We start from the raw sequence: 15,916 nt of genomic DNA on the forward strand, positions 1-15,916 counted from the left end.
CCTCACACATATACAAAAAGTTAACTCAATAAATCAAAGATTCAAATGTCAGAGACAAAACTATGAAACTCAGACACACAGGAAAAAATTCTGATGACCTTAGATTAGGCAGTCATTTCTCAGATATGACACCAAAAAAGCACAAGCAACAAAAGAAAAAAGTGAACATCATCAAAACTAAAACTTTTATGCTTCAAAGGACACAGTAAAAATAAAAGATAACCTACATATTAAGAGAAAATATTTGCAATTCATATATTTGACTAGGGCCTTTCTCTAGAATATATAGAGAACTCTTAACAATAAAAAGATAACTCAATTGAAAATGAGGAAAGGACTTGAATACACATTTCTAAAAAAAGAAAAGAAAAGCATACAAATGGCCAATAAGCATATAAAAAGATGGCCAAAGGCCTTAGTCATTAGGGAAATGCAAATCAAAACCACAATGAAATACAGCTACCAGGATGGCTAGAATTAAAAAGATGAAAATAATCAGTGTTGGTGAAGATGTGGAGAAATTAGAACATTTATAAGTTGCCGAGGGGATTATAAAATGTGGCCATGCAGGAAAAGTTATGCACGTCTTTAAAGGGTTAAACATAATTAACATATGAATCAGTATTCCACCTATAGGCATATACTCAAGAGAACTGAAAATCCTACACACAAAAGTACATAAGAGTATTTTTCATAATAGTCAAAAAATAGAAACCACCAACCAATAAATAGATAAACAATGTGTGGTATATTCATACAACTGAATAGTATTAGGCAATAAAATGGAATAAAGTACTGATACCTGTTATAATATGGGTGAACCCTGAAAACACAATGCTAAGGAAAGGAAGCCATTCACAAAAGGCCACATAGTATATAATTCCATTTATATGAAATGTTCAGGGTCGACAATCCTTAGAGAAGGACAATATATTCATATTTGTCAGGGGCTGGAGGAAAGGGATAAATGGGCAGTGACTACAAATGGACTCAGGTTTTCTTTTTGGAGTGATAAAAAGATTCTGAAATTAGATAGTGGTGATAGATGTGGGATTATCTAAAAACCATTGATTTGAAGGGTGGATTTTTTTTTTTTTTGTCGTCTGAATTACATCTCAAGAAAGCTGTTTTTTAAAAATTATAGATGCTGGGGCACCGGGGTTGCTCAGTCTGTTAAGCATCAACTCTTGACTTCTGCTCAGGTCATGATCTCAGGGTCATGAGATCAAGCCCCACGTCAGGCTCTGCACTCGGGAGTTTGCTTGGGATTCTCTCTCCCTCTCCTTCTGCCCCTCCCACTGCTCACCTGTGTTCTCTCTCTCTCTCGCAAATAAATAAATCTTTAAAAAAGTATAAATGCATACACTGCAATATTTTAGAAATACCCCCCAAAAAAGATAACAAACAAGGAATAATTAAAAAAAAAACAAAAACAGAAAACAAGTCATCTACCATTCTATCACCGTAGTACAAACCATTTCTATCTATGCACATAGGTATGTAGATAAATGAATGGGTGGTGTGATACATGGACTCAGTTCCATCCCCTGTAGTCATATTCAACATTGACACCTTTGCCTTGGCTTAATGGTAGTGGGAATATATTTTCCCATTTGAATTTGGTCTTTGCCATATGTCTTGCTCTGACCAACAGGATAAAAGTGCCTGTGACATGTGCTAAGGCTTCAAATGTGCTTGCATGGCTGGGTTTGCTTCTCTCTGACTCCTGCCGTCACCACAAGAAGAATATGCTCCGGAGAGCTCACTGGTCCAAAAGGTGCCTGGTGCAGATTTAAACCCAATCGGTGCCATGGAGTCAATTCCTGCTGAGTCCAGGCAACCCGCAAGTGCCTGGATGGGACATGAATGATTCTTGTCGTAAGTCACAGTGATTTTGAGGGTGTTTGGTATGCAACATTATTTGGCAATAGTTGACTAATAATAGATATATTTTATTTCATTTAAATGAGGTCATACATGCTATGTTTTAGTAAAACTATCCTATATACCTTCACTTGAAACCATGGATGAAAATATGGAAATAGAACAAAAAAATATACCTTAGAAAATGTTCCATCAACACAAAATGTTTCTTTTTTTCTAAGGTTTTATTTATTTGTTTAAGAGAGAGAGAGAGAGGGCACAAGCCAGGGGGAGGGGCAGAGGGAGAAGCAGGCTTCCCGCTGAGCAGGGAGCCCGATGCGGGGCTCGATCCCAGGACCCTGGGACCATGCCCTGAGCCAAAGGCAGATGCTTAACCGACTGAGCCACCTAGGCGCCCCAACCAAAATATTTCTGAACAGTCTAGTTAAAGTTGTGAAAAAAAATGTGATTGAAAACATTAAAAGCTCGAGACCATTTGCTAAGCATTGTGTTTATTTCAATCATTATCTGCTAATATACTGTTAAGAAAGAAGAAGAAATAAGCGGACAGTTTATCCCACCTCTTCAACAACCGTGCTCATTTGTGTTAATTATATTATTTGCTTTGTGTTTTAATAAACATTTAATTAATATAAAAACATTTAACAATGATGTATTATATTTATATTTTAATAAACTCTTTTTATATCATGAAATACTTTGGGAAATTTTCATCTGTTTTTTAGGTTATTATTCTTTCCAAACTTTGTTCCTTCTTTCTTTCTCTTTCCTCCTACCTTCTTCTCTTACCTCCCTCCCTCCCTTCCCTTCTCCTTTCCTTCCTTCTCTCCTTCCTCTATTTTTTAAACATAAGATTATTTGCATAATTTCCATGCCTTTAACTTTTTTTCCGATTATTTACATAATGCATAGCTTGTGTCCAGGCTACTATTTACTCTGATGTGGCAAGAGTGAATTCTTGATTCCGTTTTCACTTTTCTAAACCTTGTTTGCCAAACGGAACCACAGTTTGAGGATTAAATATTATATAATATTTATTTTTGTTTCTTTTGGAGGAAGGAGGTTGCAAGCACTTGGAATGTGCAACCTTTGAAGAAAGAATTCTGCTCAGCTCTCTCTCTCTCACTCAAAAGCGTCTTTTGCTGAGATTCACTCTGGCGGCAGTCAATATCCATTCTTCTTGGAGTGGGACAAGGGGACAGATAAAATAAGTTTCAGATCTTACTCATCACTCAGTGTGAAGACCTTGAGGCTACACTTTCATCTGAGTGCATCAGCCTCTACTTTTCAATTTCCATGTTTCACCCAAATCCCCCCAGAAACGATTCTCCCTTGCCCTTCTACTCACAGCAGAGAAAAGGGAACACGACCTCTTCTGACCGCCACTCTTCAAAGTTAGCTGTGTTCCTGATGATGCTCAGATGCAGATTTCAGAAAGAGGCATTAGAATGGGAATTACCCTAAGCCTCACCATGAAGCTACTCTTTTATTCTTAAACTCTCATCCCCTGAAGTTTATAGCATTTAGTATGTTTCTCACTGGATGTTGCTAGCAAATGAATTTTTTGTTGGACTTTTGTCTGCAATCTGACTCTCTTTCACTGTTATTATCCTGACGTTAGATAATATTTCAATATGGCAAATTTGTTATGATTCCAGCAATAATTTAATTTTTCCTTAAATCTTTGTTCTTTGTTACTGAAATAAGCTATTTCCATTTTTCTACTTATTAACTAAATATTATATGACCCCAGGAAAGCTTTTCTATTTTGTATTTAAATCTTGTTACAGATTTAATTTAAAAAGGTATTAACACTATTCAGTACTAGATGGGTTGTGGATATTCTGCCCATTTGTAGAGAAAGCTGAGATTTCACTCTATTCTCTTTTGTTGTGAGATAAGGTCTTCCACAAAACTCAGGGGGAAAAGTACGATAATTTTCTAAGCTGAATTTAGAACAGTTTTGTAGGAGTACTTTTTAATCTCCCGTTTAGGAAAAAGAAATCAAATTATCATAAATTTTGTAATGATCTTAACTCCATTTAATAAGTAAATATTTTATTTTTATTTTTATTTTTTAAAGATTTGATTTATTTATTTGACAGAGAGAGACACAGCGAGAGAGGGAACACAAGCAGGGGGAGTGGGAGAGGGAGAAGCAGGCTTCCCGCGGAGCAGGGAGCCCGATGCGGGGCTCGATCCCAGGACCCTGGGGGATCCCGACCTGAGCTGAAGGCAGACGCTTAACGACTGAGCCACCCAGGAACCCCAATAAGTAAATATTTTATTAAGAAGTACAAAATTTACTTCTTTTAAAAGAGCTTAGGATTAAGCCCTTAACTGACACCTCCGATATAAGTCAAATATATGACAGCTCACTAAATACTATTTGAGCTTTCTGTTAACCAAAAGAGATCCTACCCAAAATAATTATCAGTTTTAATACAGTTATTTGAGTAAGTTTCTGCTATACTTAATGACATACGACAGGTTCCACTGATATCCCCAGATAGAAAGATATATATAAAATATCTTTTGTACAAAACAACTTAGTGTCTTACAGAACTAAAATGTCTATATATTTAATAATAATAATAATAATAATAAGAAGAAGAAGAAGAAGAAGAAGAAGAAGAAGCAATAGATAAATTTTGAGAAGAAATCCCCTCCAAAATCTGTAAAATAAGATATATTCCTATTCTTCCATATTTAACTCGAACAAGGAAGAACACTAATATCTCCTAATCCAGACGCTAATTTTTTAAAGATAGTACCTATGGTAGTGATTATCTTCCCAATTTCCAGGCTGACAGTCTTCATTTCAGATAAGCATTCATAGATCAACAGCTACAGGTCACATATAGGAAATCTATTATAAAGAGGGTAAGAATTACATGAATAATTCATTGGCTGGAGTTTGATTTGCTTTGTTTTCAGTCCTAAAGCTGTGATCTGCGAACTTGATTTGCCAGCATTGAACAGAAGTATCAGGGCAGATGCTGAGCGTGCATCTTCCAGCTTAGTGTGTCAGTACGCTATTGCCTGGGGGCTACTATACTTTCCTGGTGTGAGAAGAACCTGACCTTAAGCAAAAAGTAGAAAATGAAAAGGCTTAAGTTGACCAATTCTATGTGGACTATCCTTGGAAGTCTTCTGGAAAACACAATAATGTAATCAATGAATTTTGATCACCATCCTACATTTTGATAGCAGAGTGTGAATGGTGGGCTCAGTGTGTTATGGAAGGCTTATTTAATTTGACAATACATTGTATCATCGTTGTGGACTAACGGCATACAAATTGTTAATAAGACTGGCACAGTAATAAACCATAGTGATTTGTTTTTAAACTATTTTTTATCCAAAGATACTTAAATATTTTGCAATGATTACTTTTGTGGAAAGTTTTCATCTTAATTCTTGCAGCCGGAGATGGAGTCAGGAAGCGAGGATGTGACAGGATTGAGTAATCGCTCAGCATCACACACGGGCATGTAAAAACATTTGAAGAAAATCCTGAGGTTCATATTTGGTTTCCATTCATGGGAAAGGCAAACTATTCTGCATGCACATGCATCTGCTTTTAAAATTAGCCTAGGAATAAACAAAATCTTCGTTCTTTCTATAAAGCAAGCTCCATTTTTCTTCTGGGACTGTATCAAAGGTGTTACCCAATATCTATTCAAAACACCTAAACCATAGGTGCCCAGCAAAATCCTGGAATCAGAGCAGGTCATGAAACCTTCTACCCTCGATCCCCAGACTATTGCTACTTCCATCAGGTATGATGATGATGGCTACATAAAGTCACTAATATGCCAGCTCGTCACCTAACAGTTACGCTGATCAACTTTTAGTCTGACGATACTTAAATACTTTGACAAGGAATGGCTTGAACCTTTTAGACCAGCCCCCAAGCTTCATAGGCAGCCATCAGTCCCACACTCATCCCATAGAAATAAATTCATCAATAACCTCAATACCTGGCCTAACTCACATCTAGTAATTTCTCAATGAATTTTAAATAAATAGATGTAGACGTCAATATCCAAACTACTTTTCTAAGATCTCTGAAGTCTTCATTTCGTCAATGAGATGATTTGTAGCTATTGAACCATGTGTAACCTATGCTTAGGTACCAGGACAGTGCCCTGGTATTATAGATGCAAATTCCTGATAGGTCTCAGAAACCCCCAAGAAAAAAAGCCACTAAATTTCCTTTCTATTTGCTTAACAAGTTGACTATAAAATTGGTCCCTAGAATTAATAATTATATGTTATTGCTCCAGTTTATGAATGTAAAAAATATTTAGATTTAAAAAATGGCCTTTGAGGTCATCAATTCTTCAATGCATTGACGGGTTTTACAGCATAACCTGTGTGTCACATATAAACTTCAACCTCTTTTCTTCATCTGTTAAATCAGTGAGTAGTTTAAACCAGAGGATCTTTGAGATTTCTCCCAGCACTTACATTCAAAGCTTTGTCTGAAAACATTCACAGACAGGGAAGACACAACTCATTGGCTCAGGATTCTGTTGAGCAGTTCAAACAGCAAATCTGCCTCCCTAGAACTCCCATGCATCAGTCCAGGTTCTGACTTGTGAAACAACTAAAATGATCTCCTTTAAATATTGGAAAACAACTTACAGATTTCCCTTATGTGTTACCTTCTGCAAGTAAAGCTAACCATTGCACTTACCAAACTTCAAATGACATGGCATGATCATTGTGTTCACGACTTGTCTTCAAATGACATTGCAAATCACAAAGAGAACTGAGACTAGAAGCTCCTTTCATCTGGATGTGGTGTTCCTATTAAAGCAGCCTGTGTGTGATTTAGCCGGTCTAGCACTTTGCAATGAAGTGGAGTTCCTGGACTGCTAAAATTAGCATCACCTGGAGCTTGTTAGAGATGCAGAATTTGTGGGCCCACAACACACCTACTAACTTAGAACTTGTATTTCAGCAAGCCTAACAAGGATTCATGTCCACCTTAAAGTCTGAGGAGCACTGACATGGTAGAATTATATAAGTGTTGGTGCACATTGAGCTCATTGTCAGCTGCAAACCACAAGCTATTTTACAGGTCAGGACTCTGAAACCCTGGGCTGATGCAGCTGACTTCTGAAAAAGAAAGATGTGTTGTACTGTATCGCTGCCAATGAATATATTGATGGCACCAGCCACCCTCTTTCTTGAAACTCTTCCTTTTCTTGTTTCCCAGGATGTCTTTATTCTTGTCCACGAGCTGAACATTGCATCTCAGCATCTCCTGTGCTGATTTTTATCTACTCACACTTCATTCTTTATATGCTTTTCCTGACTCAACCCCCGCATTTCCATGACTTCAGCTGCCATCCAGATGCTGGTCATTCTACACTCAATACCTCCAGCCTTGCTTTCCTGAGTTCCAATGCAGTTCCGGTGAACCATCCACTAGAATGTTCTACAGGTACCACTTAAATGGAATTCACCTTAACTACTCTCTCTTCTCACATTGTCTTCTCTTCTTTTGTTTTTGCTAGTTAATGGTATCTACCAAGAGAGGAACATGCAAAGCATCCTAAACCTTTCCCTCTCCAACCACACTGTTCACCTAGCAACCACCTAGCGCTGTCAAGTTCATTGTTGAACTGACCCCTCTGTACCTACTGTTACTGCTTCAGCTCAGACCACCATCGTCTTTCAAGCTTTATCATCAATTTCTTAATAGATTTTTTTTCCCTCTTGCCCATTGTCACTCTCTCTGCACTACCTTTGCCTCTTCTCCAGCACCCGCTCCTGCCAAACACACAAAAAACTTTTTATTTCTGTAAAAATGCATCTAAGACATAGATCCCTCCTTCCTCAAAAATCTCCTATGTCACGTCAGGCAATAAAGTTAATACAGCTTTATGATGATTCCGGTCCTGACACTCCACGAAACCTATTCTTTCCATTGCTTCTTTTGCCATGCATTGCCTCAACTCAGTACCTTCATAAATGCCATTTATTCTGACTTAAATGCCTTTTCCTTTTCTTTTATTGCAAAAACCTATTCATCCTTCTAGGCCTCATTCAAACGTCACTTCCCCTGAAATGCCTTCACATATTTGTGGTGCTTCTATTAAGTGTGTGCTTTATAGATGGCTCTATACAACAGTTCCATTGTGTTGTTTTGCAGGGGCTTTTAAGTTAACTCAGTTCTGGCACTAACTACATGACCTTTGGCCATTTATTAATTGTTTTAATTTCCCACTTTGCTCAGATGTACCTCAGAGATTCAGAGTACCAGTACTGAAAATTAGATTATGTAAGTAAAGTATTAAGCAAGGTGGCTGGTACACGATAGGTGTTAAGAATTATTTGTGCCTTATAAATACAATCATTTTATTTGACTTAATCTCCCCTTAGCAGATTTTGAACAACTGCAAGGAGGCACTAGTCTTACTTGATGCATAAGGTTTGTAGCTAGTTATGAGCCTACCATAGAATAGGCACTCTGTACATGTTTGTCAAATTAAGATCCTCTTCAAATATTACATTTTTCCTCAGTGCCCATTTCATAATCTCCATAAGGAAAAAATTCCCAAACCCCTTAGATGACATAGTCATCTATAAGCATCATCTAGCAACATTTTTTAAAGACTTACTCATTTGAGAAAGAGAGGGAGATAGAGAGAGCACGGGGCTGGGATGGACAGAGAGAAAGGAGAGAGAATCTCAAGCAGACTCCCCACTGGTCATGAAGCCTGATGCGGGGCTCCATCTCACAACCTTGAGATCATGACTAGAGCCGAAATCAAAAGTTGGACGCTTAACTAACTGAGCCAACCAGGCACCCCTCCAGTCACATTTTTTAATCTTCCTTTCTTTACCCAAATATTCTCCCTTTCCTTGTTAGTATAAACAGAGTATATCCTTGAATTTCCATGCTCATCTTATCAATGTCATTTTTGTCAGTCATAAAATCGTGTTTCTCAATTCATTACTATTTTAATCTTCATTTTATTTATTGACCATGCTCTATATTTATGTGCAGATATTTTAGTCAAGAAGATATTCCTGGGGCGCCTCGGTGGCTCAGGTGGTTAAGCATCTGCCTTAGGCTCAGGTCATGATCCTCGGGTCCTGGGATCAAGCCCTGCATCAGGCTCCCTGGTCCATGGGAAGCCTGCTTCTCCCTCTCCCACTCCCCCTGCTTGTGTTCCCTCTCTTGCTGTGTCTCTCTCTGTCGAATAAATAAATAAATAAATCTTTTTAAAAAATAAAATTCTACTACAGAAATCTGTTTGCATATTTTAGTACTTAGAGTAAGAGCTCTTAGACCTAGGTCTAGCGAGGAACTTGAAATTACTGTGAATTTGGGGCACCTGGGTGGCTCAGTCGTTAAGCATCTGCCTTTGGCTCTGGTCATGGTCCCAGGGTCCTGGGATAGACCCCTACATCGGGCTCCCTGCTCGGCGGGAAGCCTGCTTCTCCCTCTCCCTTGCTTGTGTTCCCTCTCTCACGGTGTCTCTCTGTCAAATAAATAAATAAATAAACCTTAAAAAAAAAAGAAATTACTGCGAATTTCATGACGTTGTATATAGACATCTTGTAAACCCATGTATTGTCACGTTTCGAACCCTGTCAAAGGAATTGATGCAAAAAAGCTTAAGAATCACTGTCATCACAGAGAGAGCTAGAGGACAAACAACATGGTAACGATTCTTTATACACTAAAAATTTCTGAAGAATAGAGGTGGGAATTAGCCTGAATCTGTGGTTAAAGTATACAGTAGACTTACTTGTTGCAAGAGGCCACAAAGCAGGAAGTGAGATTTTTGTACCTCAAGATCATCTTTTACCAGCCCTACAGTAGTTAACTTGTATTTTAGTTCCAGTGAAAGGAGTCCCTACAAATCAGAGCCCGTGGGAATCTGGCTAGCAGCTTAACCACATGTAAAATGTAAAGTTCAAGGGATGCTTCAGTGTAAGGTGAATTTGACTTACGGAACCACAGGAAGAGTCTCTTGGATTAAGTTGCCAGATGTATGTCAGTGATAATTATTGAGAAAGAAAACAGACCCCTCTTTGGCGATATTCTGGGAGAGATGACAGACAGTGCAACAGAAGCTTAAGCACATTAACCTCTGGTCAATTTTGGACTCACCTCCAACATTGCGACCACCTAATTTTCACGTGTTAGGACACAGAGGCCCTCTCCTCCCCAGCCTCCCCAAACCCTCACCATGTGCTTAGAGGAAAACCCTGTGGCTCAGTCAACATAGTCCAGGTTTAGAATAGAATCAAATAGGAAAAGAATTCTTGCCTGGAACATGGCCTCATAGGTTTCTAACTTAGTGAGTCATGTCCCTGATATGATGTCTTTGACTTAGAATTTAGTTTCATATTTGTTTCAAAAAGTATACACACATCCTTCAAGCCACTCAAACACAAAATGTACATGTGATATTTCATTTTTCAACCTATGAAGCATATGTGACAATGGCAAAAATAAGCTGTTGATAAAGCCTACCACTGAAATTTCAGAAGAATGTTGATTAGATTTCTATTAATAAAATATTTTCCCTAATGTTAACTCTTGGCATCACTCTTTCCTATTTTCTCTTATAAATTTGGTTTCGTAATGTTAATCCTTTCCCCCCACCCCTTTGCGGTTAATTGATGAACACTTTCCCTATGTCGTTAAAGTTTTGTAATTTAGTGGAATGATTTTGTAATATTCCGGTGTGTGGATATACTGCTATTTGTATCTTCTCCTTCTGTAAAAATTTTGTCTCTAACTTTTTGTTATTATGTGCACATCTTTAAATCTACTGATAAATTGATTCCTATGATAAATATGATGGTGGTTGGCTAATATTCTAATCCATTATGAATAAATTACAATGGAACATATGGGTGTTATTTACTGGTAGTAATGATACAAATAATGGAGATTGTTTTTGGAGGGGAAGGTATCTTTTGTTTCATTGATGTTTTCTCAGTCCAAGCTATATTTTTCATGGACCGAAACTTTTTTCAATAGCTTAAATCATGCACAATATCAAGATAGTACCAAGGAGGCAATAAAATAAAGTTGTTTGAAGTCTTTTGATGGTCCTTATTGCACCAACATTCAATTTACATTGGAAGTTAATTTTTTAAAAACACATTTCTAATAAGTGCATGATCCACATGTTTCTTGTATGCAGAATGTTAGTTCAGTTAAATGATTTGTGTGTGTGTGTGTGTGTGTGTGTGTGTGTGTGTCTTAGAAATTGTTTTACTTTAAGTATGGAGCCCATTACACTTCAGGTTTATTTATTTATTTATTTATTTATTTAATTTATTTGTTTTTAAAGATTTTATTTATTTATTTGACAGAGAGACACGGTGAGAGAGGGAACACAAGCAGGGGGAGTGGGAGAGGGAGAAGCAGGCTTCCCGCGGAGCAGGGAACCGGATGCGGCGCTCAATCCCAGGACCCTAGGATCATGACCTGAGCCTAAGGCAGATGCCCAACGACTGAGCCACCCAAGCACCCCCAGGTTTATTTTTTTTGTCTGTTTAGCTTGATAATTTTCATTATCATTTTAATAAAATTAGGTTAATTAAATTATCTGACAATATAGATCATCTCTGCCATGTACTTGTAAATAGATACTTGTCATCAATACAGCAAAACTACGCGTGTTTTCCCTGAAGTTTATTGAAGATTTTTTTTCCTCCTTATATGTCATGTAAGGAATTGATTCTGTTTTTGTGCAGCTTTTGTAGCAATGAATAGACTTAATCTAGGCAGTAATGCTAAAGACCCGCAATGTAAACTTAAAAGGGCTATCACAGCTTAACAGAGAACTGTAAAACCTCAAAGAGAATGAGAAAAATGATTGTTTAAACCACAATGAAAAACAGGTGCTGGCTGTGAAAAATTCCCTTAAAAAATCTTGGCCATTTGGCATTCACAGGTTTTTGTTTTTTTAATGTGGAGGTAATCTCGGTATTTTGTACAAACATCAGTGAGGAATAAAAACTGCTTTATGACCTTGTGGATTTACTAACATTTCATTTATAGAACTGAGCCCATGTGCACACATGCACGAACACACACACACACACGTACACACACACACACACAGCATGCACATCCAAGTGCACCAGATCAAAATGTGCATCATGTGAAGTTTCGAAAGAGGGGATTCCATATAGAATATTGTTTTCCAAAAGTGTTGAATAGATTTCAGAGCTGTGTCTGACACTTCATGGGTACTCGATATTTGTTGTTGACTCGTTGAATAAATCATTGAATTGAATAAATAAATGAAAATGCTGACATAAAACAAAACTATAACAAGAGTTTAAAATTTTATATGCCCAAAGTAAATAAATTCAATGCTTTAAAATACTCATATTTTTAAAAAAGGAGGAAACTTCTGGAGCTGGGGGATGTGTTTATTACCTTAATTGTGGCAATGGTTACAGGGTATATGCATATATTCGAACCCATCAAATTACCATGTACATTACATATGTGCGGTTTTTTGTATATCAATTATACTTCAAAAAAGCTGTTAACAAGATAAAATTTTAAATACTCAAAGTAAGTACGTTTAATGCTCTAAGAAATTCATGTTTAATGTTTCTTTGACAAAACCCTCTAGAATCTGTGTTTTATATTAAGTAACTCAGTTTTGCCTTGGATCGAACACAGATTAGATCAAGTGTTTAAGATATGCTTTGCATAGCAGATTTATTTATCCGCCATTTTTCATGCTGTTGTATCCCATTATACATAATTTCCTTTCCTGTGATGTGTCTAGATCTTAGCTTCAATAAAACTTGCAGCACATTCTGATTCTAAGACCTAAAAGAGCAATTTAAACGTTTTGAACCCATTAGCTACTTTTATTTCTGTTTCCCTGTGCTATCGTGTAAGGAGGGATACTTTCTAATTAGGAAAAATTGATTTTTTTTCCATTATAGCAGTTCATTATTGTACATTACCATAGAGAGTTAAATTAGTAATATTGTATTTCTAAGAGAATTTCCTTTTCTCCCTTGTACCTAAATGAGAAGTGGGATTGCTTCATCTCCCCTGACAAAAATTTGGAAACCAGAAAGAGTCTCTGTTAAATAGTTTTCAACTCTGAAATCTGCATTTCATATATTAAGCTACCCTCATAAAGCACTTTCATGAACAAATTGAGTTCTCTGTCTCACTTCTATCCGATGGCTAATGATTTCCGCAAAACTGATTTCTAGCATCTGCCTATACTTTACTACTATCTCATGGCTGTATTTCAGAGAATATGTTTCTTGTAGTAATTTCTGCACCCCAAGAAGATATTTCTTTTTTTAAGACTTATTTACTTATTTTAGAGAGGAGAGAGAGAGAGAGCAAGGGGGAGGGGCAGAGGGAGAGAGAGGGAGAGAGAGAATCTCCAGCAGGCTCCTCCTCCCTGCTGAGCTCTGAGTGCCACTGAGACCCTGAGATCATGACCTAAGCCAGAACAAAGAGTTGGACACTCAACTGACTGAGCCACCCAGGCGCCCTCTAAGAAGGTATTTCTGGTAACAGTACTTGGAGCCATTGTGAAAGGCAGTAAAGCAGAATGGTTTGTAAGTAGGACTCTAGGGTCAAAGAGAACCCCTTTCAAATCCCAGCAACACTAGTTATCAGTCATGTTACCTTGGGGAGGTCACTTAACCTCTGAGAGTCCTCAACTAAAACAAGGAAAGAGACGGCAACAATGCCTACCTTTTCAGTTGTTTAAGGATTAAATGCGAAAATCCACAAGGGTCACTCAGTTTTGTGCTTAGAATGCTGTATGCACACAGTAAACATGAGCTATTTATATTTTTATTATTAATTGGATTCAAATTTCTATATCTATTTTTGCTACCTGACTTTGTAATGATTCTTAAAATTCTGGTTTCTTGTGACTGCTTACTTAACTGCTTGCTCTCCTCACCATGAACTGCGAGCATTATTGAGCTCTTGGGTCCTGGTGTATATAATGCTGATGCCTCTTCTCTTCACATTCTTAGAAGGGATTTCTTCTGATCACAAATTGTGAGCTACCAACACATGTTATCTGCCTCTATCTGCAGCTCTCCATCGTTGACAGGATGGTGTAAGTTCGACATAACTGAGTCATCATTTTAGGATTTTTTTTAGAGGATTTTCTCTAATCTTGATGTATAATCAATTGTATTCCAAGTAACCAAAGAGCCCTGTGGTCATGTCAGAGGAAGACAAGCCACGGGGGTGATCTGAAGGGAGAAATGAGGCCTGCTGGCTTATGAGATATAGGAATAAGCCTATTGAGAGGGGAGAAGACCATACAGGGGAGATGAGCCTTTAAGAGACCTGGGGAATAGTTTTAAGACCACTGAATGGGTAGAGGAAGTCTGTCTGTGGGCTCACAGAGGAGGAGAGGGAGGTGGGAGAGGCTACAAAACACAGAGATTAGTAATATTACCAGGCACACAAGGCCTGGCTTCCCTGAGAATCTTTATAATCTCAGAACTCATTTGAAAAATCATAGCTTTTAACATTATATCTTATTACTTTTCTGATATTAAAACATAGAAGGTTCCTGGAACAGAGAAGTTCTTTAACTAGGATACGTAAAAGAAAATGTCAAAAAGGCTTATTTCCAAAAATAAGAAGGAGTCAAACAGAAAAAAGCAGTATAAATATTTCTAGGTGATAATTATGTGTTTTAACTTACCTGATCATTCACTCTTCTATGATGCAACAGTATGTGATTTACAGGACCCCATTTTCCCTTTAACACATTCCATGGCCGTCAATTGTTTTCAGGATGTATCCTTTATTAGATTAAAAGTTTCTTGAAAAGAATTACTAGGTCTTATTCCCAGGATGAAGTCCCCAGGGCCTGAAACATAATAGTTAGTAAATATTGAAACAAAACAAACCCTGAAATCATACTTTGAGGTTTAGGTAGTTTTTATTTTTTTCTCTCTTTTTTCCCAATAATTCTATATATTTCTCAATGCTCATCAAGCTAAGTGTACTCTTAACCCCTTTTATTTATTTCACTCATCCCCCCAACCTCCCCTCTGGCAACCACCAGTTCTCTTTAACAGTCTGGATTTTTTTGTTTGTTTTGCCTTCCTAGTATCTAAAATATTCTGAATTCAAAAAATATTGGGCTCAGGGTATTTCCAAAACGAGATTGTAGACTTGTGCCATAAGCTGCTAAGGTGTTACTATTTGAGCCCCATTATACCCTCAGTGTTCATCCATGTTGTTGCAAATGGCAAGATTTCATTCTTTTTACGGCTGTGTAATATTCCATTGTGTATATATACCACATCTTCTTTATCCATTCATCTGTCAATAGACATAGGTTGACTATTATAAATAATTCTACAATAAACATAGGGGTGCACATATCTTTTCAAACTAGTGTTTTCATTTTCTTTGAGTATATACCCCATGGAGGAATTACTGGATTTTATGGTATTTCTATTTTTAATTTTTTGTGGAAACTCCATACTGTTTTCCATGATGGCTACACCAATTTGCATTCCTCCAGTGTACAAGCGTTCCTTTTCCTCCACATCTTCACCAACACCTTTGTTTTTGATTCTAGCCATTTTGATATGTCTCAGGTGATATCTCATTGTGGTTTTGATTTGCATTTCCCTGATGATGAGTTACTGTAGAGCATCTTTTTGTGTCTCTTGGCCATCTGTATATCTTCCTTGGGAAAATGTCTATTCAAGTCCCCTGCCCATTTTAATTGGATTATTGGGGTTTTTTTTGGTGTCGAGTTGCATTAAGTTCTTTATATATTTTGTTACTAACCCTTTATTGGATATGTCATTTGCAAATATTTTTTCCCATTCAGTAGGTTGCCTTTTTCTTTTGTTGATAGTTTCCTTTGCTGTGCAATAGTTTTTACTTTGGTGTAGTCCCAATAGTTTAATTTTGCTTTTGTACCCCTTGCCAGAGGAGACATATCTAGAAAAATGTTTCTGTGGCTGACGTCAAAGAAATTACTACTTATGATTTTGTCTAGGAGTTTTATGG

The sequence above is a fragment of the Eumetopias jubatus genome, unplaced genomic scaffold (assembly GCF_037043125.1).
Source record: "Eumetopias jubatus isolate StellerSeaLion01/CBP00866 unplaced genomic scaffold, mEumJub1_p1.0 scaffold_2, whole genome shotgun sequence".
Classification (NCBI taxonomy): Eukaryota; Metazoa; Chordata; class Mammalia; order Carnivora; family Otariidae; genus Eumetopias; species Eumetopias jubatus.